The 26,301-nt window shown below is 37.4% G+C and overlaps 1 protein-coding gene and 4 pseudogenes across 6 annotated transcripts in view; 4 read left to right on the top strand and 1 right to left on the bottom strand.

Annotated features, from left to right (window-relative positions):
* The window catches only part of WNK3 (WNK lysine deficient protein kinase 3), a 178,672-nt gene that overhangs the window by 58,783 nt on the left and 93,588 nt on the right, over positions 1-26,301 (bottom strand). The gene's annotated exons all lie outside the window — the stretch shown is intronic.
* Positions 12,938-15,036, top strand: LOC308494454 (kallikrein-1-like; annotated as a pseudogene). The gene is made up of 2 exons: positions 12,938-13,005; positions 14,532-15,036. The product of its transcript is annotated as a kallikrein-1-like (transcript).
* On the top strand, positions 15,450-15,888 carry LOC308494453 (non-histone chromosomal protein HMG-14-like; annotated as a pseudogene). The gene has a single exon. The product of its transcript is annotated as a non-histone chromosomal protein HMG-14-like (transcript).
* Positions 18,958-23,501, top strand: LOC308494452 (protein FAM227B-like; annotated as a pseudogene). The gene is made up of 3 exons: positions 18,958-19,111; positions 19,535-19,661; positions 22,886-23,501. The product of its transcript is annotated as a protein FAM227B-like (transcript).
* Positions 25,283-26,131, top strand: LOC308494451 (protein FAM227B-like; annotated as a pseudogene). Its single transcript has one exon. The product of its transcript is annotated as a protein FAM227B-like (transcript).

The raw sequence follows: 26,301 nt of genomic DNA, 5'->3' as shown, positions 1-26,301 counted from the left end.
TTACATCCCTCACACCGTGAACCCCCCTCCCCCCATCCACCACCACCCCGACCTCACACCGAGCCATCACATTATACACATAAAACTATAGTTGGCATTCATTAATGTCCAGCCTCTGGTGTACAATGCCATGACCAGGCATCCACAGCATCCCTGAGGTGGTCTCCCAAACAGGACACATGTCCATCGGACACCCAACAAAATCCCCAAACACTATTGAATAAGTTCCCCAAAGTAATTCTCAAAAAACTCTGAGATCATCCTGGGATCACCAGCCGCCCCCCAATCCCTCCACCCTTCCCCCCATCCCCAACCCCCTCCCCCCTGCCCATCTAACAACTCTCGGTTTTTTGTGTCCCCAAAACTGTTTCTGATTAGTTCATACACATATTCTTTTCTTTAGATTCCGCATATAAGTGAGATCATATGGTACTTGTCTTTCTCTTTCTGACTTATTTCACTTAACATAATGTTCTCTAGATCCATCCATGTTGTTGCAAATGATAAGATTTCTTTCTTCTTTATGGCTGCGTAATACTCCATTGTATAAATGTACCACAGCTTCTTAATCCAGTTATTGACCGATGGGCATTTCGGTTGTTTCCATATCTTGGCTATTGTGTAAAGTGCTGCAATAAACACAGGAGTGCATACAGATTTTTGAATTGGAGTTTTGGATTTCTCCGGGTAGATGCCTAGGAGTGGAATTACTGGATCATAGGGTAGTTCCATTTTCAGATTCCTGAGATACCTCCATACTGTTTTCCATAGTGGCTGCACCAATCTGCAATCCCACCAACAGTGCACTAGCGTTCCCTTTTCTCCACATCCCCGCCAGGATTTGTTGTTTGTTGATTTATTGATGATAGCCATTTTGACTGGGGTGAGGTCAAATCTCATTGTGGTTTTTATTTGCATTTCTCTGATGGTTAGTGAGGTTGAGCATTTCTTCTTATGTCTTCTTGCCTTCTGTATGTCCTTTTTAGAAAAATGTCTCCTCAAGTCCTCTGCCCATTTTTCAATTGGGTTGTTTGTTTTTTTGGAGTTGAGTTGAGTAAGTTTTTTATAGATTTGTGATATTAATCCCTTATCAGATATATCATTGGCAAATATCTTTTCCCATTCAGTAGGATCCCTTTTTGTTTTATTGATGGTTTCCTCTGCTGTGAAAAAACTTTTTAGTTTGATGTCATCCCACATGTTTATTTTTTCTCTTACTTCCCTCGTGCGAGGGGATATATCAGTGAAAATCTTACTCCGGGTAATGTCCATGAAGTTTCTTCCTATATTTTCTTCAAGAAAATATGGTTTCAGATCTTACATATAAGTCTTTAAGCCATTTTGAATTTATTTTTGTGTATGGTGTGAGGAGGTGGTCCAGCTTCATTTTCTTGCATGTGTCTCTCCAGGTTTCCCCACAGCACTTATTGAACAGACTGTCTTTACCCCATCGTACATTCTTGCTTCCATTGTCGTAGATTAGATGGGCATATAGGCATGGATTTACTTCTGGACTCTCTATTCTGTTCCATTGATCTATGTGTCTATTTTTATGCCAGTACCATGCTGTTTTGATTACTGTAGCCTTGTAGTATAGTTTGAAATCAGGTATCGTTATACCTCCCACTTTGTTCTTATTTCTCAAGATTGCTGAGGCTACCCGGGGTCTTTTATGGTCCCATATAAATTTCAGGATTATATGTTCTATTTCTGTGAAAAACGTCGTTGGTAGTTTGATAGGAATTGCATTGAATATGTATATTGCCTTAGGCAGTATGGACATTTTAACTATATTAATTCTTCCTATCCATGAACATGGAATGTGTTTCCATCTATTTATGTCTTCTTTCATTTCTTTCTTCAGTGTCGTATAATTTTCTGAGTACAGATCCTTTACATCTTTGGTTAGATTTATTCCCAGATATTTTATAGTCTTTGGAGCAATTGTAAATGGAATTGTTTTTTTAATTTCTCCTTCTGATATTTTATCATTGGTGTATACAAATGCAACTGATTTCCGAATATTAATTTTATATCCTGCTACTTTACTAAATTCATCTATCAGTTCTAATAGTTTCTTGGTGGAGTCTTTAGGGTTCTCTATATATAGTATCATATCATCTGCATATAGTGATAATTTTACTTCCTCCTTACCAATTTGGATGCCTTTTATTTCTTTCTCTTGTCTGATTGCTGTGGCTAGAACTCCCAGCACTATGTTGAATAGAAGTGGAGAAAGTGGGCAACCTTGTCTTGTTCCTGATCTTAGGGGGAATGGTTTTAGCTTTTCCCCATTGAGTATGATGTTAGCTGTGGGTTTGTCATATATGGCCTTTATTATGTTAAGATATGATCCCTCTATTCCCACTTTCTTAAGGGTTTTTATCATAAAAGGTTGCTGTATTTTATCAAATGCTTTTTCTGCATCTATTGATATGATCATGTGATTTTTATTTTTCAAAAAATAGCACTCTTCAGTAACCTTGAAAAATCACACAAAGCTATTTTCCAAACTACAGAGTCACGTAGGAAATTTTAAGAATCAAGAATAGGAAAAGCTGTGGTATAAAAACTGGTGCTATATACTAAAACCAGTAATCAGTATTAAGTTCATATTGTTAAAACTTTGCTTCAAAACTGAGTGTACACATAAAAACTGATAATGTAACATGTATAGTATGATAAAAATTTAAAAAATACCTTTCACAATTGATATCCCCCCAAAACAATTGTTTGCCTTTCCCTAAAATACCTTATGATAGTAATCCACTGATAATCAGTCTCTTATCTCATTCCACCAATCTCCCAAATTGAAGATTTCAACTGTGCTGCTATTTCACAGGTTGGTTCCTTCCTGAAGAGTAAGCTCAACCAGAAAGGTTCCCATCCTTTTGACATCCTCAATGCTTTAGCTAATTTACATTACACAGTAGAGAAGGCTGAAGAATGTCGCTATAAATCAATCCAAATGACTAATGTACTTATCACCAGTATCCACATTATAAAGATATACTAAGCAACATGTGCCTTTTGGGTACATTTTTTTGACAATGTTCAGCAAACACACCCACTATTTATACTGATTTCCCTTCAATTAGAGTGAAGTTGATTTCACATAAATACACTACTCGGCTAAATAGCATTTTTAAATAAGTGGTTTAATACCCTAGAAGCCAGAATCTCACTCTGGAGAAACCAGATATAAGTTTAATTCTCAATTTTTACACAAACATTTAATGGAATTAACTATTTTACAGAGGAAATTACAGTGAAGATAAATGAGATGGCACAGCTTGGTCCTCAATGTCAGTTCTCTATAAGATTTATTCCTTTAGAATGCCTCAGAAACCGGTCATATAATATGTATTTAAACTGTCTCTACCAGAATCAATTTGTTGATTGTTTTAATCATATTCACATATAGTAGACCCATGGATGTTTCTCAACAAATTGAACATGGAGAATCTTTTGCCAATTAATATCAGCATTATAAACATCAACAAAGTCCAGTCTTCATATAGTTTCTGTATTGTCTTGAAAATAGTGGATGGACAGAAATGTAACAGAGACAGTAAATATGTCAAAGGTACTGGTATCTTCAGCAACTATCTCTCTGGGTCTTAAATATACTATGGTTGGAATTAAAATCACCAAGACTAGAGCTGAAAATTATTCTATTGAGATCAGCTATGAAACAGTAGTAAAGTAGGAAATGCTATTAAGAACCACAATTTCCAGAGTAATCTTACAAATATACAACTCAGATATGCTAATAAGTACATTTATCTGTGAAAACAATACATGATAACATTTTATTGACTCTTGATGCATTCAAACTCTGAAATCTGGCCAATCCTGTCAATGCTTCTAAAAACAATATCAACGAAAACCTGAACGAAATTTCTGCTCCTAGTCAATGCTAAATGTTTACAACAAAAATCACTAAATCATCCGTCCCTTATAATGTTAATCCACATTATTCATACAGATAAAAAAATTCTAAAAGACTGAATCAATATGATAACAAGGAACACACACATCTACTCTAATACTCTAGAAAGCAACAGAAATGATGTTTTTTAAAAAACTAAAGTCACAATAGCCAAGAAAAACTAATATTGCCATCCACACACCATAAATGGTAGAGAATCTCCAAAAGAAGAGAAACCAATGGATCATATCCATAGAGAAACAAAACCTATGTAAACACCAAAGCATAAGAAAAAATAAGAACCAAACCCAAAAAAAGAAATTAAGACTTTAGAACAATTAACTTCTTTAGAATAAGTACTTAATGCTGCCTAGCAATCCCAAACATTCATTCTAACATTCCCCTAGTAAACTATACCTTTGCCGCTTTCCTCAAACTTTTAATACCTACTCCCTCCCCAAAACTCATCCTCCAATGAAATAGATTCTCTTCCATCTATTTCAATGAGAAAATAAAGACAGCAACAAGAGAATTTTCATAAACTCCCACTACCACATCTACTTACCTAATAGCATTTGTGCCCATACATTCTGCCTTTGACCATATTATTATGGAAAACCTGTCTGGGCTCCAATGCTAAGGCCAACCCTTCTATGTAAAAAATAAACTTATGTCCTCTGGAGTGATCAAGGACATCACTCCAGTAATACTCCTTTCTCTCTCCTATCTCTCCAATTTTCCCTTCATTCCTAAATCATTCCTCTTATAAATATGAGATTGTATCGCCATTCAAACAAACACTCTCTACCAGGGCTTGAGGAGATATGACGGATTACGAAGCTAGGACCGGGAGGAAAAGGATGGGCCTGGAACATAAGTTCAAAGAATGATGGGGACATCTCAAAAGGACAAAGGAACTAGCTTGAAGAGGATCCCACTGGCCAAATCTGAGATAGATGGTACATCAAAATAAAAAATGATACTGATGAATTATAACCGATAGAATAAAATAAAATCTATAATGTTATTAAATGAATTAATAAACAAATGGGGAAGAATGGAGAGCTCTAATCCAAATAATAAATATAAGATTTGGAAATCACCATTTGGCAATCACCACAGTAATAATTGTTACAGGTAAGAATTTGCAATGGCTGCGAAAACTATGGGTAAAAGTTTTATGATAAACATTAAGTCTCAAAGTAACTCTCTACAAATTACTTAATTACAAAATGAAAAATATTAACTTTTCAGTGGAAAAACCTGGTAGACACCATCTTAACCCAAGGACCAAAATTAATATCACCACTAATAAGACAATGTACACCATCTACCTCCTGATATGACGCACTGAAGAGAATTCAACATCACTTTTATAGTATTCCTGCAACAAATGCATAACCCAAATCTAATCATGTAGAAACATCACACCAACCCACTGTAAATGATATTCTAAAAAATAACTGGTCTATACATGACAAAAATATCAAGGTTATGAAAGACAAAGAAAGGCTAAAAAAATTGTTCAAGATTAGAGGAAACTATTAAAGAAGTGTAACAATAAAATACAAAAAATTATCGAGGTTTGAATCTTGAAACAGAATTTTTTTTCTTTTGGTGTTAAAAAGAGCATTAATATTATATATTTAGAAGAAATCTCTGAAGAGCAGTTAAAAATGAAGAATCTGAGAGACTTCTGGAACACCCATTAAATATCCCACACAGTACAGCTAACTACAAAAGGTCTCATTGCTACTACAGGTATTCTCGAGATGTCAGGTAAGGTACTCTTAACCTAAAAGTCACAAAGCTTAAACACTTGAGTTAAAAAAGCCCAAACCAAAAACAGTATGGAGGTATCTCAGGAATCTGAAAATGGAACTACCCTATGATCCAGTAATTCCACTCCTAGGCATCTACCCGGAGAAATCCAAAACTCCAATTCAAAAATCTGTATGCACTCCTATGTTTATTGCAGCACTTTACACAATAGCCAAGATATGGAAACAACCGAAATGCCCATCGGTCAATAACTGGATTAAGAAGCTGTGGTACATTTATACAATGGAGTATTACGCAGCCATAAAGAAGAAAGAAATCTTATCATTTGCAGCAACATGGATGGATCTAGAGAACATTATGTTAAGTGAAATAAGTCAGAAAGAGAAAGACAAGTACCATATGATCTCACTTACATGTGGAATCTAAAGAAAAGACTATGTGAATGAACTAATCAGAAACAGTTTTGGGGACACAAAGAAAAAACCGAGAGTTGTTAGATGGGTGTGGGGGGGTTGGGGATAAGGGGAAAGGTGAAGGGATTTGGAAGCAGCTGGTAACCACAAGATGGCCTCAGGGTTTTTTTGAAAATTAATTTGGGGAAGGTATTCAATAATGTTGTAAAGATTTTGTTGGGTATCCGAAGGACATGCGTCCTATTTGGGAGACCACCTCAGGGATACTGTGGATACCTGATCATGGCATTGTACACCAGAAGCTAAACATTAATGAATGCCAACTATAATTTTATATATATAATGTGATGGTTCAGTGTGAGGTTGGAGGGATAGTGGATGGGGGGAGGGGGGCTCACAGTGTGAGGGATATAAATGATGAACGTCTAAGTATTACCTTGTCTTGTACACCTGAAACTAATAAATAAATTTTTAAAAAAATAAAAATAAATAAAAAAATAAAGCAAAAAAAAAAAAAAAACAAAGCCCAAACCAGCTCCAAATGTTGACCAATCAGACTTTCATTTTAAGTATTAAGCAACAACCAAAAAATTTACTAAACATGGGAGGAGATTTACCCACCATAAAACTAATATGACACACAATATCCCAAAGAAATGGGCCAGAAAACTGAGAATTAGGAAATTAATGGAAAGAACTGAATTGTGTACATCACTGGCAGAAATAAAATGACTGAACTAGAGCTACATATATCAACATGGATGAATCTCATAAACAATGTTGACTTTTTAAAAAACATTGCAGAAGAATGCATATGCTAGGATACCATTTACATGAAGTTTTAAACCTTGAAAAAACAAAACACAAGTATCCAGGGGATTGCAAATGCACTGATAATTTTTTTATTTCATAAGCTGAGTGATGAGTGTATGCATGTCCCCTGTATTATTCTTGATATCCTTGCATATATCATAAAGATTTCATTATAAATATTTTAAGTCAAGAATGCAGGTAAACTAATGAAGCATTTCAGCAACATTCAATCATGTTCTAGAGGGTTACACATACCAATTATGTCATCTTTAATATGAAAGAATGCACCAGCATTGAAAAAGAAAAAAAAACTATTAATAGTCTCATAAGTTCAGGTCAGGTTTTCTGCCAAATGAATTTTGGTAACAAATATAGGAAAATCCTTTCAGTATACAAAAACTTAAAATTCAGACATTAAGGACCTATAATAAGAAGAAATGGAGAAATCCAGCATTATAATAGGATACTTCAACACATTTTCCTCCAAAAGTAAAAGAACAATTGGACAAAAAAATAAAAATATTGAGAATTTGAATACTATAATTAAGCATGATGTAATAAATATACACAGAACTCGGAATGGTCCTCCCAGAATAGAAAATAGAAATCATTAGGAAACAAAGTACAAAAAATATCAAATTCCAAAAAGTAGAAAGCATAGTCTGACTATAACGCCATAAATATAGAAATTAACAATCAAATCTATCCAAATCAAAATTAATAATCATTTAAAATAACATATTTAAGACAAAAATCAAAGCAAAAATTTTAAACTTCTTATAAATAAAGTAATTAAAATACTGGAGTATTGGTATAAAAATAGATAAAGGTCAAATAGATTGGTATAAAAATAGATAAAGGTCAAAGGACAAAAGAGTGAGTTGAGAAATGACCCAGGTATGTATAGTAACTTCAGTTATGAGTGAGATAGCATTTCAGAGAGATTTTCTGGTCAAGATGGCGGGTTAGGTAAATGCTGTGCTTGGTTCCTCCCATGACCACATCAAAATTACAACTCAACTACATAATAACCATCATTGATAATCACTTCAAGTCTAGCTGAACAGAAGCCCTACAACTAAGGATGTACAAAAGAAGCCACCTCAAGATGGGTAGGAGGGGCAGAGATATACAAAAGACTGATCTGATACCCATGCGTCACTGATAAATATCAAGACAGTCAGCTCAGCTGCAGAGGACCACCCTGGATAAGTGAGGGATCCCAGCGCCATACCAGGCTCTCCAGCCCAGGATTCCAGTGCCAGGGTGAGAAGTACCCATACTTCTGCCTGTGAAAACGAGTGGAGTTGGTGGCTAAGTAAGATGAAGGAGGCTGGAGTCCCAGGCACTTCTCTCAAAGGGCCCACGCACAAACTTAATTGCTGACGGACTCCCTTGCTCTGAGGTCCACTGCTGGGACAGCAGCTTGAAAGACATCAGGGCCATACGTGGAGGAATGAATTGTCTGGCTTCAGAACGAGGGCTGCAGGGGCAGCTTTCTCCCAGGCAGAAGTGCTAGCAGAAGCCATTGTTTCTTTGTTGAGCCCTACCCACTCCCAGCGAGCAGAAGCAAGTGGTCCCATATCTGAGACTCCATCCACCAAGCTATCACCTTTCGTCCAACCCGCCTGGTGATTCCCTGAGACCCTACCCTACTCAACTTGCGGGCACACCCAAGCCACTTCCAGTGAATTTTCCCCACGATTGGCCTATCTTTGCTCATTCTTCCGCCTTTCCTAAAAACCTCTCAAAGGTTCACAAACCCCAACAAGCAGCAACTGACTGTGGTGGGTCCTGTATCACTGGCTGAGCAGCCCTATGCCCGGAACTAGCAACAGTGGCCTCGATTGGTGGCTTAGCCTCTTGAGACATCTCCAAGTGCAGCGTACATAGTGGCCATCTGCGGATTCCTTTGTGACTCATTCCACGTAGCCCCAAGCAGGGCACACGCTGTGGTTGAATTTGGTCTGAGATGGGTACCTTCGCAGGAAACCCTGGGGCTGACATGCCAAGTGGCCAGCTTGAGACCCAGCTCGAATACTACCAGGCTACCTACAGGGACAACATATCCAAAGGGGAGACTAGGCAGGCACCAGAACCTTGCTAACACAAATCCTGTTCTGTAGGGTCACCCCTAAATACAGCTGTAATCACAGCCAGTCCTCACAACCAATCAACCTAAGGATTATCCCTTCCACTGACAAGCAACCAAGGCTCAACTACAACAGGAGGGCACACACAACACACACAAGGGACATACCTGGAGCACTCAGCTCTACTGACCGGGGAGACTGAGACAACTGAGCTCCACAGAAAAACATAAGGCTATTACTATATTAAGACTGGGAGCATAGCCTCCCTACCTAATATAGAGAAACAAACACAGGGAGGCAGCCAAAATGGGGAGCCAAAGAAATATGTCCCAAATAAATATCGGTATGCTTGATGTCCCAGAGGCCCCAACAAAACTACAGAAAAAGAACTAAACAATATGAGACAAGGCATCTACCAGGCACAGAATTCCAGTGGTTAAAAGGATGCTCGATGATCTCAGGGAGAACTTCAAAAAACACACACGGAACATAAAAATAGAGATTAACAAAACATACAAAAGAACCAGTCAGAAATGAAGAATATAAAAACTGAAATGAAGAGTATATAAGAGAGAATCAACAGTGGATTAGATGACGCAGAGAAACAAATCAGTGATATAGAAGACAAGGTAGCAGAAAACACACAATCAGAACAGCAAAAAGAAGAAAGAACCCAACAAATGAGGAGAGTTTAAGGGGCCTCTGGGACATCAAGCATACCAATATTTACATCATAGGGACACCAGAAGGAGAAGAGAGATAGCAAGGAATTGAAAACCTATTTGAACAAATAATGACAAAAAACTCCCCTAACCTGGCAAAGGAAATAGACATAGAATCCCAGAGTGCAGGGGGTACCAAACTGAATGAACCCAAAGAGGCACACACCAACATGTATCATAATTAAACTGCCAAAGGTTAAAGACAAAGAAAGAATCTTAAAAATGGCAAAAGAAAAGCAGTCAGTTACCTACAAAGGATCCCCCATAGAGATCTGTTGATCTCTCAACAGAAACTTTACAGGCCAGAATGGACTGGCAAGAAATATTCAAAGTGCTGAGAAGCAAAGACCTACAACCAAGATTATTCTACCCAGCAAAGCTATCTTTTAGAATCGAAGGAAAGATAAAGAGCTTCCCAGACAAGAAAAGGTAAAAGGAGTTCATCACCAAACCACTATTACAAGGAATCTACAGGGACTTCTTTAAGATGGAAAGAAAAGGATAAAAACAAAAACATCAATAATAAAATTGCAATAAAATTACATATTGCAATAAAATTACATATCATCTATCAATTACTTTAAATGTAAATGGCTTAAATGCACTGAGCAAAAGATAAGGTGGCTGAACGGATAAGAAAACAAGACCCGTACATATGCTGCCTACAAGAGACTCACTTCAGATAGAAAGACACACACAGACTGAACATAAAGGGATGGGGAAAATGTATTTCATGAAAATGGAAACAAACAAAAAAAGCTGGGGTAGCAATATTTATACCAGACAAAACAGACTTCAAAACAAAGGCTATAACAAGAGCCAAAGAAAGACCCAGTAATCTAAGAAAGACCCACTTCTATTTATCCAAAGAAGAGGTATGTACATCCATCTGTTCATTGCAGCATTATTTACAATGGCCAAGATATGGAGGCAGTCTGTATGTCCGCCGATGGATGAATAAAGAATAGGGGGTGCAGATATACAATGAAATATTGTTCCATGGAAGGGAGTGGGTTATTCCCATTTGCGGTGGCGTGGATGGACTTGGAGGGTATTGTGCTCAGTGGAGTATCTCAGACAGAGAAAGACAGATGCAATGTGATTTCGCTAATATATGGAATCTAAAGATCAAAATAAAGAACCAAACAAAACAGAAACAAACTCAAAGATACAGAGAATATTTTGATGGTTGCCAGATGGGAGGGGGGTTGGGAATGGGTGAAAAGCGGGGAAGGGTTAAGAAATACAAATTGGGTGTTAAACAGTAGTCATGGGGCTGTAGGGCATAGCACAAGGAATATAGTTAGTAATATTGTAATAACTATGTATAGTGTCAGATGAGTTATAGTTTTATCAGGGAGATACACGGGAGGAGGTTGTGGGCAAGGTGAAAAAGGTGAAAGGATTCAGAACTACATGGAGTCATGGGGAAGTAAAGCATAGAGAATGTAGTCAATAATATGGTAATACCTATGTATAGTGCATGGGGTACTAAACAAGTCAGGGGGATCACTTCTTAAATTATATAAATGTCTAACCACTATGCTGTACACCTGAAATTAATGTAAAATAATATTGAATGATAACTGCAACTGATAAATTAAAAAGGGAGGGAGGTGAAGGGCAATAATTGGTCCAAGTTTCCAGGTATAAAACACATAAGTCATAGGGATGTAACATACAGTATAGGGAATATAGTCAATAATAATGTGATAGCATAGTACAGTGTCAGATGGTTGCTGGATTTACCAGGGTGTTTGCTTCTTGAGGTATGTAAATGTTGAATAAGTATGGCGTATACCTGTAACTAACATAATATTGTATGTTAGCTGTATTTTAATAAAAATCTTTTTCTAAAACGCACCACAAAATAAGGCAATAGGAACTGGAAGATACTTCAGTAGAAATTAATGTCTGTTAGTACAACTCTTACATTATTTGTTAGGACAACTCATAAATTATTTGTCTACCTTGTTTTATTGTCCCATGGCAAATTTTCACCAAGCAAGGTAAGTCTATGACTTTTTCAAAGATAGATGCCTTCTAAGAACTGTACCCAAGGTACTAGTTTCCAACGTTAAGGATCAACATCTGACTGAGCTGTATGAAAAATAAAAAAGCGTGATATTCCACATATTTCTAATAAAACACTGCTTAGTATTCCTGGTTTCCAGCACCTTACAACATGACTGCTTGATCCTGTTTCCAAAAGCCAGCATAAGGCTCAAGCACAGAGGGGAAAGAAAACCTCCTCTGCCTCCTAAACCAATATAAGAAAGTAGCCAGGGCTGTCCCCCTGGGGCATTAGAAGTAGTCCTCTCTGTGAGCTTGAACTGATGTTCCCCTATGTAACTTGTAGATTTTCTTTTTAATGATTTTTCTTACAATAAGGTCCACAGATTTTTTCAGTATCCACTATTCTGATATAACACTGTGTGTGTGTGTGTGTGTGTGTGTACACGTACATATATAGTAATCTTTTTATGATGTATTGCTTCTACAATGACATAAGATCCTCATATATACAAAGATTAAGCCATACATCATAAAAAGATTACTACACTATGAAAAAGGAAACCTGAGTACTAAATACACTTCACAGCTGATTTTGAATAAATAATTAACTCTGTACAATGCTTTTCAAATCTAGAAAATGGGGTTAATCGTACTGTCCTAATTTTCTGTAAAAGTTTTATAAACTACAAATAGGAAAATTCATTTTACAGCCCTTTGAAAGTCATAAATCATAGTAAAGTTGTAGAGCATTAACTAAAATAAAGATCAAAATTGTAATAAAAATTGTAATAAAACAAGAGATAGCATTTCAGATTGGTGTAGAAAGGATGGACTGTTTAATAAATGTGTTGGGACAAATATCTATTAATTTTGAAAAAACACAACTAGATCTCTACATCACACAGTCTACAAAAAAAAAAAATCCAAATGGGATATAGAGCTAAACAAAGACAAAATGATTTAATGTATCAGAAAACACAGAATATTTGATGTTCATGAGACTTCCTAAGAAAGACACAAAATCCAAAAGCAAAAAAAAAAAAAAAAAAACTGGATTTGATCTTATAAAGAATAAATGCTTCTGTGTGACAAATGACACTACAAGCAAATTAGCGACACACTGGGAGAACGTAATTGTGGTACACTTAACAAAAGATTAGTATCAGAATGTATAAAGAAATCAAAGCAGCAAAAGAGGAAGACCTTCATAGACAAATGGGCAAAGAATATGAATGGTATTTGCAAAGAAGAAAAATGAATATTCAATAAATACATGAAGAAGTAAATAAACTATGGTATAGCCATACAACAGAATACTATTCAACAATAAAAAGTAACCAACTACTGATACACATTAACAGCTTGAGTAGATCTCATATCAATCTCAAATGGTTACATATTGTATGATTCCATTTATGTAACATTCTCAAAATGACGTAGTTATCCTGATGGAGAATAGATCAGTGGTCACCCGAGGTTATATGTGGGAGAGGGTGTGGCTATTAATGAACACCTCAAAGGAATTTTGGTGGTGATGGAATTGTTCTGTATCCTATTGTGGTGACTGTTATATAAGTCTATACATGAAATAAATGCACAGAACTACAGACAAACAAAATAAGTGAATGCATGTGAAAACTGGTAAAATCCGGGCCGGCCGGGTGGCTCAGGCAGTTGGAGCTCCGTGTTCCTAACTCTGAAGGCTGCCAGTTCGATTCCCACATGGGCCAGTGGGCTCTCAACCACAAGGTTGCCAGTTCAACTCCTCGAGTCCCGCAAGGGATGGTGGGCTCCGCCCCCTGCAACTAAGATTGAACACGGCACCTTGAGCTGAGCTGCCTCAGTTGGTTGCAACGAGCCTTTCAACCACAAGGTTGCTAGTTCAACTCCCACAAGGGATGGTGGGCTGCGCCCCCTGCACCAGCAGTGGCAGCTGAGCTGCGCTCTTCACAACTAAGACTGAAAAGACAACTTGAAGCTGAACGGCACCCTCCATAACTAAGATTGAAAGGACAACAACTTGACTTGGAAAAAAAGTCCTGGAAGTACACACTGTTCCCCAATAAAGTTCTGTTCCTCTTCCCCAATAAAATCTTTAAAAAAAAACACCTGGTAAAATCTAAACATGGTTTGCAGTTAATAGCATTGTATCATTGTCAATTTCCTGGTTTTGGTGACTGTACTATGGTTACATATTATTGGGGAAAGCTGAGTGAAGGGTACACAGGAACTCTCTGTACTATTTTGGCAGCCTCTATATGAGTCTAAAATCATTTAAAAATAAAAAGTTAAGACCCCCTCTTGTCCTCCCTCCGTTTCTCTCTCACTCTGTCACCTCCTAGCCTGCTCTGCCTATTTCTCATTCTCTCTCTTTACTTCTTCCATTCCTTTCCCACTTTGTCTATTTCTCACTCTCCTCCCTTGCTCTGCTCTTTCACTCCTGCTTCACTCTTCCATTTGTCTGTTTCTCACTATCTGTCTTTTCTCCTCCTCATCCTGCCTCCTTTCTGTTCCTTCTATCTCTGTTTTCCTCTCTGCCTTTCTCATTTCCTGTATCTTTTAAAGCTGTTTTTCACTGCCTTTCTCTTTGTCTCTGGATCTGCCTTTCCCACTGTCACATTCTTTTGCTTTCTCACTGTCTCTATTTCTCCATGATTCTAAACCTTTCGCGCTCACTTTTTTCCTTGTTTCTCTTTCTCTCCTTTGGGACCCGCCCCCATGCTGCCCTGCCCCTTCTCCCTTTCTTCTCCTCTCTCCCTAGTAATTACCAGCTCTGGCTGGGTCGCCACAACCTGTTTGAGAACGAAGACACAGCACAGTTTGTCCAGGTCAGTAAGAGCTTCCAACACCCTCAATTCAACTTGAGCCTCCTGAAGAACCACACCACCTATCCAGAAGACTAGAGCTATGACCTCATGCTGCTCCACCTGGCAGAGCCCGCCCACATAACAGATACTGTGAAGGTCCTGGGCCTGCCCATCCAGGGACTCCAACTGGGGAGCACCTGCTATGCCTTTGGCTGGGGCAACATCGAACTAGATCCCCTTCTAGTTGAGTACCCACATGAACTCCCGTGTGTGGACCTCAAGCTCCTGACCAATGACGTGTGTGCCAATGCTCAACCCCAGAAGGTGACAGACGTCATGCTGTGTGCTGGACACTTGCAGGGTGGCAAGGACATCTGTGTGGGTGACTGAGGGGGCCCGCTGATCTGTGATGGTGTGTTTCAAGGAATCACATCTTGGGGACACACCCCATGTGGCTGAACCCATTTGCCCGGCGTCTTTATCAGACTTCTCTCCTTCCTGGACTGGATCAAGGACACCATGGCAGCCAAGCCCTGAATGCCCCCTGCCCTGTCCTTGACCCCCAGTAAAGCCAAATATGCATCAAAAATAAATAAATAAAAATAAAAACAAAAAGTTAAAAATAAACACATGAAGAAACACTCAATCTCTAGGACTCAAGAAATGTAAATTAAAACAATATATTATTTTCCACTCATCAGCCTAGCAAAACACACCTGAATTGTCAAATATTGACAAGAAGAATATACCACTAGCTGATGAGAATTGAAATTGGTCCAGTCCCTCTGGAAAGCAATTTGGTAATATGTATTAAAATAGCTCTCCCAGTGCCCCCCCCCATGAATCCCTAGCTCTCCCAGTACCCACCCCCCATGAGTCCCAGCAGCTCCGGAGGGCAGCGAGAGGAGTGGCAGCTGCCAAGCAGCCCAGTTTCGGAAGTCTCGGCAGCACACCATAGCCTACAGGCACCCAACACACGCTGGCCCGCCATGAGGCCCAAAAGGAAGGTCAACTCCTCTGAGGGGGCAGCGAAGGAGGAGCCCAAGAGGAGGTCAGCGAGGTTGTCAGCTAAACCTCCTCCTGCAAAATTGGAAACGAAGCCAAAAAGCCAAAATTGGAAACGAAGCCAGGAAAGGATAAATCTGCAGACAAAAAAGTACACACAAAAGGGAAAAGGGAGCAAAGGGAAAACAGGCCCAAGTGGCTAACCAAGATACTAAAGAAGAGTTACCTGCAGAAAATGGAGAAACTAAAAACAGAGAGAGGCCAGCCTCCGATGAAGCAGGAGAGAAAGAAGCCAAGACTGAATAATATTACACCATGTCTCGTCAGTGGTCCCTGTCTCCCTTCTTATACAATCCAGAGGAATACTTTAATCAACTATTTTGGAAATGCAAGTTTTTTAGTAGCTCTAGAAACATTTTTTTTTTAATTAAATTTATTGGGGTGACATTTTTAAGAAGTGAATTCCACCTCATCCCATTTTTTGTTTAAATGCTTTTTCTTTTTAAGAAGTAAAATCATTTGCTGGTTGTTTATTTTTTGGTACAACTAGAAAATAGTGGGATATTGAATATGGGAGGCTTTGATTGTCTTGGGTGTCAGCTTAACTTTCCATAGATGAGGATAGTTTTTATATCTTATAATACACAGCATACCAAGTGGCCATTTGGAGTCAGTCTTGCATTTAATATGTCTTCACCATTTTGAATTCTATTCCCCTGTTTTTGGTAGAATTGTTTCCTAAACAAAACCACTCCTTGATCTTGGCTCTCCTTGAACGGATTTTGTGCACTCTGTACCATCTTTGGTCGTGGTAGTCCAGTTTTTCCTAGTCATTTTGTTAATGTGCTGTGAAAGATTGAAAATTTGAGTATGTGGTGTATCTGATATTAAACTGTGAATTAGTAGGACTTGGATGTAACAGTGTAGCAACATTTAAAGATATTGGTACTTGATAGTCTATTAAGGAAAATTAACCTCCAAATTGTAAGCTGGAAAGTAACTGGAATTACTGTAGAAAAGAATCACAACTACATGACTTTTTAGGTTTTGGGTACATACCTAAAGAATTGTGTACAAATTGAAATGTGTGTGTACTTATCCTCAAAACAATTAATAAAATCACAGTTATGAAAGAAAACAAATACATAAATAAATAAGTAGAACTTATGGTCCTAATTTTGCCCTAGTGTCTCCTCTAGCATGATCTACTTTGTTCACGGCAATCTTAGTTAAAAGGGTGAAAAACTGGAAACTGGAAACAGCCAAAAGGTTTGTCAATAGGAGGAATAGCTAAACAAACTGTAGTACGGTCTTATTAATGAATACCACGGGGCAATTAAATAAAATCTGTTATTAAACATAGATATATTTCCAGAACACATAATTGAGTTAAAAATTACAAAGTGACACATATGATAGGATCTCTTTTATGTGCTTAAAGACAAAAAACAATAGCATAAGGTCTAAGGATACATATCTATGTATGTAACTACACTGAAAGAGATCTGGAAGGACACATATCAAGCTGATAACAGAAAGGACAAGGACACAGGGAGGGGTTTTGCATAGCTTTAAATTTTTACCAGGAGTATATATTGGTGTATTACCTATGTAATTAAAGTAATTGGATAAATATTTTTTTAAGAAAAAATAATGCAAATATTGTGGTAGAGAACCAAAGTGATACTCAAACACTGTACTGAGTAGGTAGGCAGCTACAGAGAAAAATGCTGAGGTTTAATATTTCTAGCCAGAGGCTGAAAATGAAACCAACAAAACAGATGTTTGATTAGACCACAATGCCAACTGAAAAGGAACCAATCTTAACCACCAAAAGTACTAATGCACTAGTAGTAACAGATCACACAACGGGAGGTAAAAAATGCTGACCTCAGCAGTACATAAAAATCAGAATAAGTGGTTTGCATATTATTAGATAAAGCAATCAAAACCACAATTGACACATCTGAATTCATGCTTCACTTCCTGTCTCTTATATGCCTTAGTCTATTACTACATGGAGAAATAAGAACAGATCTTAGGTTACCCACCAATATAAGTTCGTTATCAATTTGGAAGTCCTGATTAGGCAAAAAGAATGATAAACATCAACAAAGAACCCTTCTCCCACCAAGAGTAGGCTGATAGAAATACCTAGAGCAATTCTTATTAACTTATTCAACAAACATGTAACAAGCAACTACTTATATCAAACACTATGGTAGGTGCTAGGAATACAGAGATAAATGAGATACAGATCTCTGCTGCACAGAATTTTCAATTTTATCTGGGACACAGACACAAAATGTAAGCGCACCTTTCTATTTGATCAGGCTGAAGATCCCTCTCAACTTTGCCTTGGCATAAAAATACCCCCAAACATCAGAAATTCACTTCATTTTTCAACTAGATTTTTTTTATTTGTTGTTTAGTTATAGGAGTTCTTTATATATTTTGAATATTAGCCCCTTATCAGAGGCATTGTTTGCAAATATCTTCTCCCATTTGGTTAGTTGCCTCTTTTTGTTGATGGTTTCTTTCACTGAGCAGAAGCTTTTTTGATATAGCCCCATTCATTTATTTTTGCTTTTACTTCCCTTTGATATCAAATTCATAAAATCCTCTCTAAGACTAAGGTCCATAAGTTTAGTATCTATGTTTTCTTCTATGTGATTTATTGTTTCAGGTCTTATGTTGAGGTCTTTGATTCATTTTGAGTTAATTTTGGCACATGGCGACAGGTAGAAGTCTAGTTTCATTCTTTTGCACGTGGCTTTCCAATTTTCCCAGCACCATTTATTGAAGAGGCTTCTTTTCTCCATTTTATGTTTTTGGCTCCTTTGAGATGATGCATTAAAGAAAGGTACACTTGAAACCTATATAATTTTACTAACCAATACCACCCACAATAAATTGAATGAATGAATGAATGAATGAATGAATGAATGAAATTCACTTCATCCCTCTGTCATCAGCTCTTCAGAGCTTGCTGATGGGCATACAGCGGTTACCTCAATTAAGTCAGGGTTGATATTTTGCTATGACAAAAATTAGGAAAGAGAGGTTCTACATCTGGTAATGGTTCCATCAGACTAATCCCACTGTAGATACCAACGAAAAGTGCTAGACAAATGTTAGAAAACAACAGCCTGAAGGCATAAGAGAACCATCAAAAGCAGGTAGAAACTGGGAGGAAGGTGTCAGTTGGATGAAAGGAAGGACAGTGGATGAGTTTCCCATATTTATGGCTTTGCACTAGAGGGAAAGCCCTATAGAAGCTAAAACTCAGAAGACAAATCATATTCTTACAAGACCGAAGGAAAACAGGAAAGAGTCTGGTAGCAGAGAGCCTCAGGAGGCTCTTGGTGTTCCACGATGCAGCAGAGAAGATTCAGGCCAGGTATCCTGACCCTTTCACCCAAAGGGAAAGGCAACCGAGGGCATTATGTCCCAGCCCTCCACCCAGTGGCAGAGAGCCATGCAGATCCCACAGCTACTGACCTTCTACCCAGCAGTAGACAGTGGCCAGGTAAGTAATTCCATACCCCAGTGGCACCAGCAGAAATGGAGTACGAAGGAAACCAGCATCAGGTGGCCAAAAAACAGGCCAGGGGAAGGGGAAATGTTCTCCATCCTGTGGGTCCAGCATGCCCTACTCCCCAAATCTAACACTTGACAGCCCAGAGGAGCACCTTCCACTCCTGCTGTGGTACCAATAGGGACTCAGCAAGAGTTCAGCCAAAGCCAGAAGACAAAGCAGACCAGAATAGCATTACAAGAGCTAAAACTAAATTATTAGAAAACTAAATTATCATTGGAACTAATACTCACAAAAGGAGGCTAGAATCTACAGACTCAACCAGGCAAGTGTCTGCTAAAATAGAAGATTTAAATATGATCAAAAGTCTCCAATCATTATATCTAAAATGTCCAACATACAATTAAAAAAAAGTCACTTGTCATACCAAGAACAAGAAAAATCACAAGTCGAAGGAGGAAAGAAAATCAGCTCACACCAATAACAACATGAATCAGATGTTGGCATTATCTGACAAGCAACGATCAGAAAAAGAGCCTCGGTGAGTAATTATAATTTCTCTGGAAACAAATGAAAAAATAGAAAACCGCAGGAAAAATAGAACTTATAAAAAACATAGAAATTATTGAACTGAAAAAGACAATAAACTAAATTTAAAAACTAACTGGTGGGCTAAATAGTAGACTAGAAATAACAGATAATACAATCAGTGAACTTGAGGCCAGATGAATATTTTTTACTCAGTTTGAACAGAAAGAGACTGAAAGAAAACGAACAGGGTCTCTGAACCTGGGGAACAATAGGAAAAGACTAAAAATTCATACAAGTGGAGCCTTGGAAGAAGACAAGAAGGAATGTGAAGCAGAAAAAAATATTCAAAGAAATAATGGCTGAAAACTCCCCCAATTCAGCTAAAGACATAAAACAGATTCATAAAGCTAAGCGAACTTCAAACAGAATAAACCCAAAGAAATCCATGTCAAGATACATCATAATTAAACTTCTGAAAACAAAATTTTAACAGCAACTAAGAAGCAACTCCACATTACTGACAGGGGAACACCAATTTGAATGACTGCAAATTTCTTATCTGAAAACGTGGAGGCCAGAAAGAAGTGGCAAAACATTTTTCAAGTGCTGAAAGAACTGCTAACCATGAATAGTACATCCAGCAAAACACATATTTGGAAATGAAGGGGGAAAAATATACACTCAGACATAAGAAAACTAGAAGAATTTGTTACTATCAGATTTATCCTTAAATAATGACTAAAGGAAGCTTTCTACAGAGAAAAGAAATAATACATGGAGGCGTGTAATTTCAGAAAAAAAGAGGGTAAAAAGAGGTATTTTTCAGGCAAAAATAAGGGTAAAATATAGTAGACTATTCTCCTTATAACTTTCTTAAGTCACATTTAATGGTTAAAGCAAATTTTATAACATCTATAGTGGTGAATACCATATGTAGAGGAAATATACTTGAGAAGTATTTAATAAGTGGAAAGGGTAAAGGGATCTAAATGGAAGTAAAATTTCATTACTTAACTTGAAATGGTAAAATGTCCATACCAGTAGAATGTGATAAGTTTTACGTACAGAAACCACTAACTATACAGCACAATATACTCAAAATAGCATAAATAAAACAAGAAGGAATCCAAAGAAAAATTACGAGTAGCTCATACAAAGGCAAGAAAAGAGAAACATAGGGAAGAAATGAAAAGCAAATACTACAATGGCAGACTTAAGTCCTAAGACATAAAGTATTATTTTAAATGTAAATAGTTTAAATACACCAATTAAAAGGGAGAAATTGGCAGAGTGGGTAAAAAAATAACTATAGACATTTACATTCTACAAGAAACTCACTTCAAAAACAACAAAGATAAATAGGTTGAAAGTAGGAGCACAGAGAAAGGCATGCTAACATCAGGCAAAAGAAAGCAGGGCTAGATATGTAATATCACATAATGTAGACTTCAGAGAAAAAATTACTAGGGACGATGAGGCACATGATGAAAAGATCAATCCACCAAGATACAATATCCTAAATGTGCATGTACCAAACAAGAAACCTTTAGAACAAATGGGGAGGAAACATCACTTACCTAAAAGGATAAATATACAAATCCACAATAATAATTAAGAACTTCAACACCCAACTCTCAGCAATTGGTAGAACTCTAGACAGAAAATTAGCCAAGATACAGAAGAACCGAAATACGGGAACTTAAGATTCAAAAAATCCCCAACAAAATTTAGTAAATTGAATCCAACAATGTTTACCAAGAATTATACATTATGACCAAATGGGTTTATTACAAGGATGTAAGGCTCAATCAATCAATGTGATCCACTATATCAATAGGTGAAACAAAAATAATGGAATCATATTAATTAACGCAGAAAAGGCATTTCCTCAGGGAGTCAGGAATAGCTGGGCACTACCTCAACTTGACAAAAACATGTATAAAACAATCTATAGCATATATCATACCTAATGGTGAAAGACTTAATGCTTTTCCCCTAAGTCTGGGGACAAGGTAAGGATATTCATTCTCACCACTCTTATTCTACACAGTACTCAAAATTCTAGCCAGCATAATAAAAGGAAAATAAGAACTAAATGGCTTACAGATTGGAAAGAGCTGAAACTGCTTCCATTTTAAAGATTACATGACTGTCTACATAAAAAAGTCCCAAGGATTCTATCCACAAAAAAATTTAAAAAAAAATAAAACACCAAAAACCCTCCTAGTACTAATACTAAGTTCAGCAGGGTCATGGGATACAAGATACATAGATACACACTCAAATCAATAGCGTTTCAATGAACATATGGAAACTCAAATAAAAAAAATACCATCTTAAAATCCCTCCAAAGAAAATGAAATACTTAGGGATAAACTTAGCTAATAAAAGTGATCACTGAAGACCTAAATAAATAGAGGGACAAATCATGTTCATGTGCTGGAAGACTCAACAACATAGTAAAGATGTCCATTCTCCCCACATTTATATATAGAATTAATGCAATACCTATCAAAATCCCAGGAAGATTTGCTGTAGACAAGCTAATTCTAAAATTTATATGGAAAGGTAGAAGTCCTAAAATAATCTTTTTTTTCAAATTAAAGTTTATTGGGGTGACAATGATTAGTAAGTTACGTAAGTTTCAAGTGTACAATTCTGCATTACATCATCTTTTAAAAAAGAAGACAGTGGGAGGAATCGCTTTACCCAATGTTAAGACTCCCTATACAGCTACAGCCATCAAGACTGTATGTAAGTAACAGACGGATTAGACACACAACTGAATTTTAAAAACTAACCCAGAAAAAGACCCACACGAATATGCCCAACTGATTTTTGACAAAGATGTAAAAAGGAACTCAACAGAAGAGTAGTCTTTTTAACAAATGGCATGGTACTAGAGCCACTGAACGCCTACAGGCAAAAGAAAAAAGTAAAACCCTTAGGCCGTATACAGACATCAACAAAACAGGTCCCACCTTGGCCTCTCCAGGCATAAGGCGATGCTGCCCTTCTGCTAAGAGACAGGCTCCAGGAGCAGGGCCAGGATCTGCCAGGCTGGCCCTCACACCCTTCCAGCCCCACACTGGGTTCCCTACTGACACTGGCTAGGACCACAGAAGTGGGACACAGTTCTGGAAATATACTTTCCGAGTGTTAGTTGCAACTCCAGTTTGTTCCCCCAGCTCACCGTGATGCCTAAGGCCCAGGTGATTTCTCTTCTCTGCAAAGTTACTGTACCGTTGCCGGCCAACTACTCTCTCAATGGATGCACAGACCTCACTGCCAGAAAGTGCGAGAACCTCCAAAAAACAAAGAAGAATTCTTAAAGTTTCAAAATTAGGATTACTGGCCAAGGAAAACTCATTTTGGAGATAACAATAAATGGGTAGACACTTTGAGGCAAATAAAAGAATATAGTTCATTTACCTTAATTTGTACACATCTAAGGGTAAAAATGTCCCTCAAATGTATAATGTAATCATGATCATGGAGTCAAGATTAGGGGAATCTCTTTTGGAAAACCACATCTCTAAAATATTTGAGTGGGACAGCATATCTGGGACAGGTTCTCAAGGAAAAACTGGAAAGGTACAAGGCATTTCTAAGGAAGTACCATAAGAAAAAGACGATGATGCTTTTGAATGAAATGGAAACAAAGCAGAATATAGAGGGTTACAACTTCTCAGGATTCAAAACAGATGAGCTCACTGAACTACCCAAGTATTTGGATGCTGAATGAATTTATCTCTTTATTTTAAAAGCCCACAACTTTGATTAAAAAGTTATTAAAATCTAGACAACTTATTTTCTCTCACAAGCTTCTATTACTCTTTTTTTTTATTAGTTTCAGGTGCACAAGACAAAGTAATACTTAGACGTTTATCATTTATATCCCTCACACTGTGTGGACCCCTCCCCCCATCCACTATTCCTTTGACATCGCACACAGCCATTACATTTCCACTGTCTCTATTCCTAATGCTGTACTCTGCTTCTTGTAAGTATATACATACATATATATATATACATATATATATATATATATAAAAATAATTATAGTTGGCATTCATTATTGTTCAGCTTCAGGTGTACAGTGCAGTGATCAGGCATCTACATCATCCTTGAGGTGGTCTCCCAAATGGGACACGTGTCCATGGGATACCCTATAAAATCTTTACAACATTATTGATTATGTTCCCCAAATTAATTTTCAAAACCCTGTGGCCATCTTGTGGTTCCAAACTGTTTGCTAATCCCTTCACCTTCCCCCTTATCCCCACCCACCCGCCAATCTAGCAACCCTGTTTTTCCCCTTTGTCTCCAAAACTGTTTCTGATTAGTTCATTCACTTATTCTATTCTTTAGATTCCGCATATAAGTGAGATCATATGGTATCTGTCTTTCTCTGTCTGACTTATTTCACTCAACATAACATTCTCTAGGTCCATCCATGTTGTTGCAAATGGTAAGATTTCTTTCTTCATTATGGCTGCGTAATACTCCATTGCATAAATGTACCACAGTTTCTTGATCTAGCCATCTATCGATGGGCATTTCGGTTGTTTCCATGTCTTAGCTATTGTGTATAGTGCTGCAATAAACATAGGAGTGCATAAAGATTTTAGAATTAGAGTTTTGGATTTCTCCAGATAGATACCTAGGAGTGGAACTGGTGGATCTTAAGGTAGTTCCATTTTCAGATTTTTGAGATACCTCCATACTGTTTTCCATAGTGGCTGCACCAATCTGCAATCCAACCAACAGTGCACAAGCGTTCCCTTTTCTCCACATCCACGCTAGCACTTGTTGTTTGTTGATTTATTGATGATAGCCATTCTGACTGGGGTGAGGTGGTATCTCATTGTGGTTTTTATTTGCATTTCTCTGATGGTTAGTGAGGTTGAGCATTTCTTCATGTCTGTTTGCCATCTGTATGTCCTTTTTAGAAAAATGTCTCCTCAAGTCCTCTGCCCATTTTTTAATTGGGTTGTTTGTTTTTTTGGAGTTGAGTGAGTTTTTTATAAATTTGTGATATTAACCCCTTATCAGATATATCATTGGCAAATATCTTTTCCCATTCAGTAGGATCCCTTTTTGTTTTATTGATGGATTCCTTTGCTGTGAAAACACTTTTTAGTTTGATGTAATCCCACATGTTTATTTTTTCTCTTACTTCCCTTGCGTGAGGGGATATACCAGTAAAAATCTTATTCCGGGTAATGTCTGTGAAGTTTCTTCCTATATTTTCTTCTAGGTATTTTATGGTTTCAGATCTTACATTTAAGTCTTTAAGCCATTTTGAATTTATTTTTGTATATGGTATAAGGAGGTGGTCCAACTTCATTTTTTTGCACGTGTTTGCCCAGGTTTCCCAGCACCTTTTATTGAATAGACTGTCTTTACCCCACCGTACATTCTTGCTTCCATTGTCGTAGATTAAATGGCCATGTAGCATGGATTTATTTCTGGACTCTCTGTTCTGTTCCATTGATCTATGTGTCTGTTTTTATGCCAGCACCATGCTGTTTTGATTACTGAAGCCTTGTAGTATAATTTGTCAGGTATTGTTATACCTCCCACTTTGTTCTTATTTCTCAAGATTGCTGAGGCTATCCGGGGTCTTTTATGATCTCTATTGCTCTTTTGCATGATTGCTTTTGGTTGTGGTTTCTCAATAAATTTAAGGTGTATCCTGATTGTTTGACACAAGCTATCTGTGCAACATTCCAGGAAGCATTTCCAAAATCCAGTAATCTCTTTAATAATGAATTTAAAGAGATCTTGGGAATAATATTTTCCTTTGGTTGTCAGGTTTAAAAACCCCAACAAAGCTTTCGGATGAACTGTAAACTGAAAGAACACTCCACCACAACATACATGGTACCAAGAAAGCACCTTTAAAATCTACAAAGGGTAGGATTGCAAGAAATCAAAAACACTTATCAAATTCTATAGACGTCAATATGATGAAAATTTTAAAGAACCCAAGAGCGTATACAATGTCCACATCCAAGGAAGAATCAATATTATAAAGACGGACAACAAAGTCCCATTATAGTAGCAGTGGTCCAGAGTTTAACCATGTGCTCTTTAATACTGGAGGTCAGAGTCCACTGATTTTATATTATTTTAAGATGCATGATATAGCTGGTATTTCCAAAACCCCTAGAAAAACCAAGATTAAACTCACTGAAAAAATGAGAGAGCCTCCACCTGGTCAAACTTACTGTGATATTATAAAGAAAGCAAAAACACAATTTGCAGGAATCAAAAGGATTTTAAGATAGCAATGCACAGAATTAATGGAGAAATAAAACTCCTAAGGCCGAGGCAGGAAAGAATTAACAAAGAACTTGATAGACTCCAAGCAAAGGCTATCAAAAAACCTTACAAAGTTGAGGATGACTGAGAAGTTCCTACATAACCTGCGTTCTGAAGCTCAAGTTGAGAGAATTTCTGGCATCATTATCATAATCAACAACATAAGACTACAACTTGAGGAAGAAGAACTCTAAGAGAAATCAGAAATGAACTGCATAGTTTAGTGGTTACCAGAGGGTAAGGGGGGTGGGGGGTGGGAGATGAGGGTAAGGGGGATCAAATATATGGTGATGGAAGGAGAACTGACTCTGGGTGCTGAACAC

Source organism: Rhinolophus hipposideros (assembly GCF_964194185.1).
Source record: "Rhinolophus hipposideros genome assembly, chromosome: X".
Lineage (NCBI taxonomy): Eukaryota > Metazoa > Chordata > Mammalia > Chiroptera > Rhinolophidae > Rhinolophus > Rhinolophus hipposideros.
This window is presented reverse-complemented; position numbering and strand designations above follow the sequence as displayed.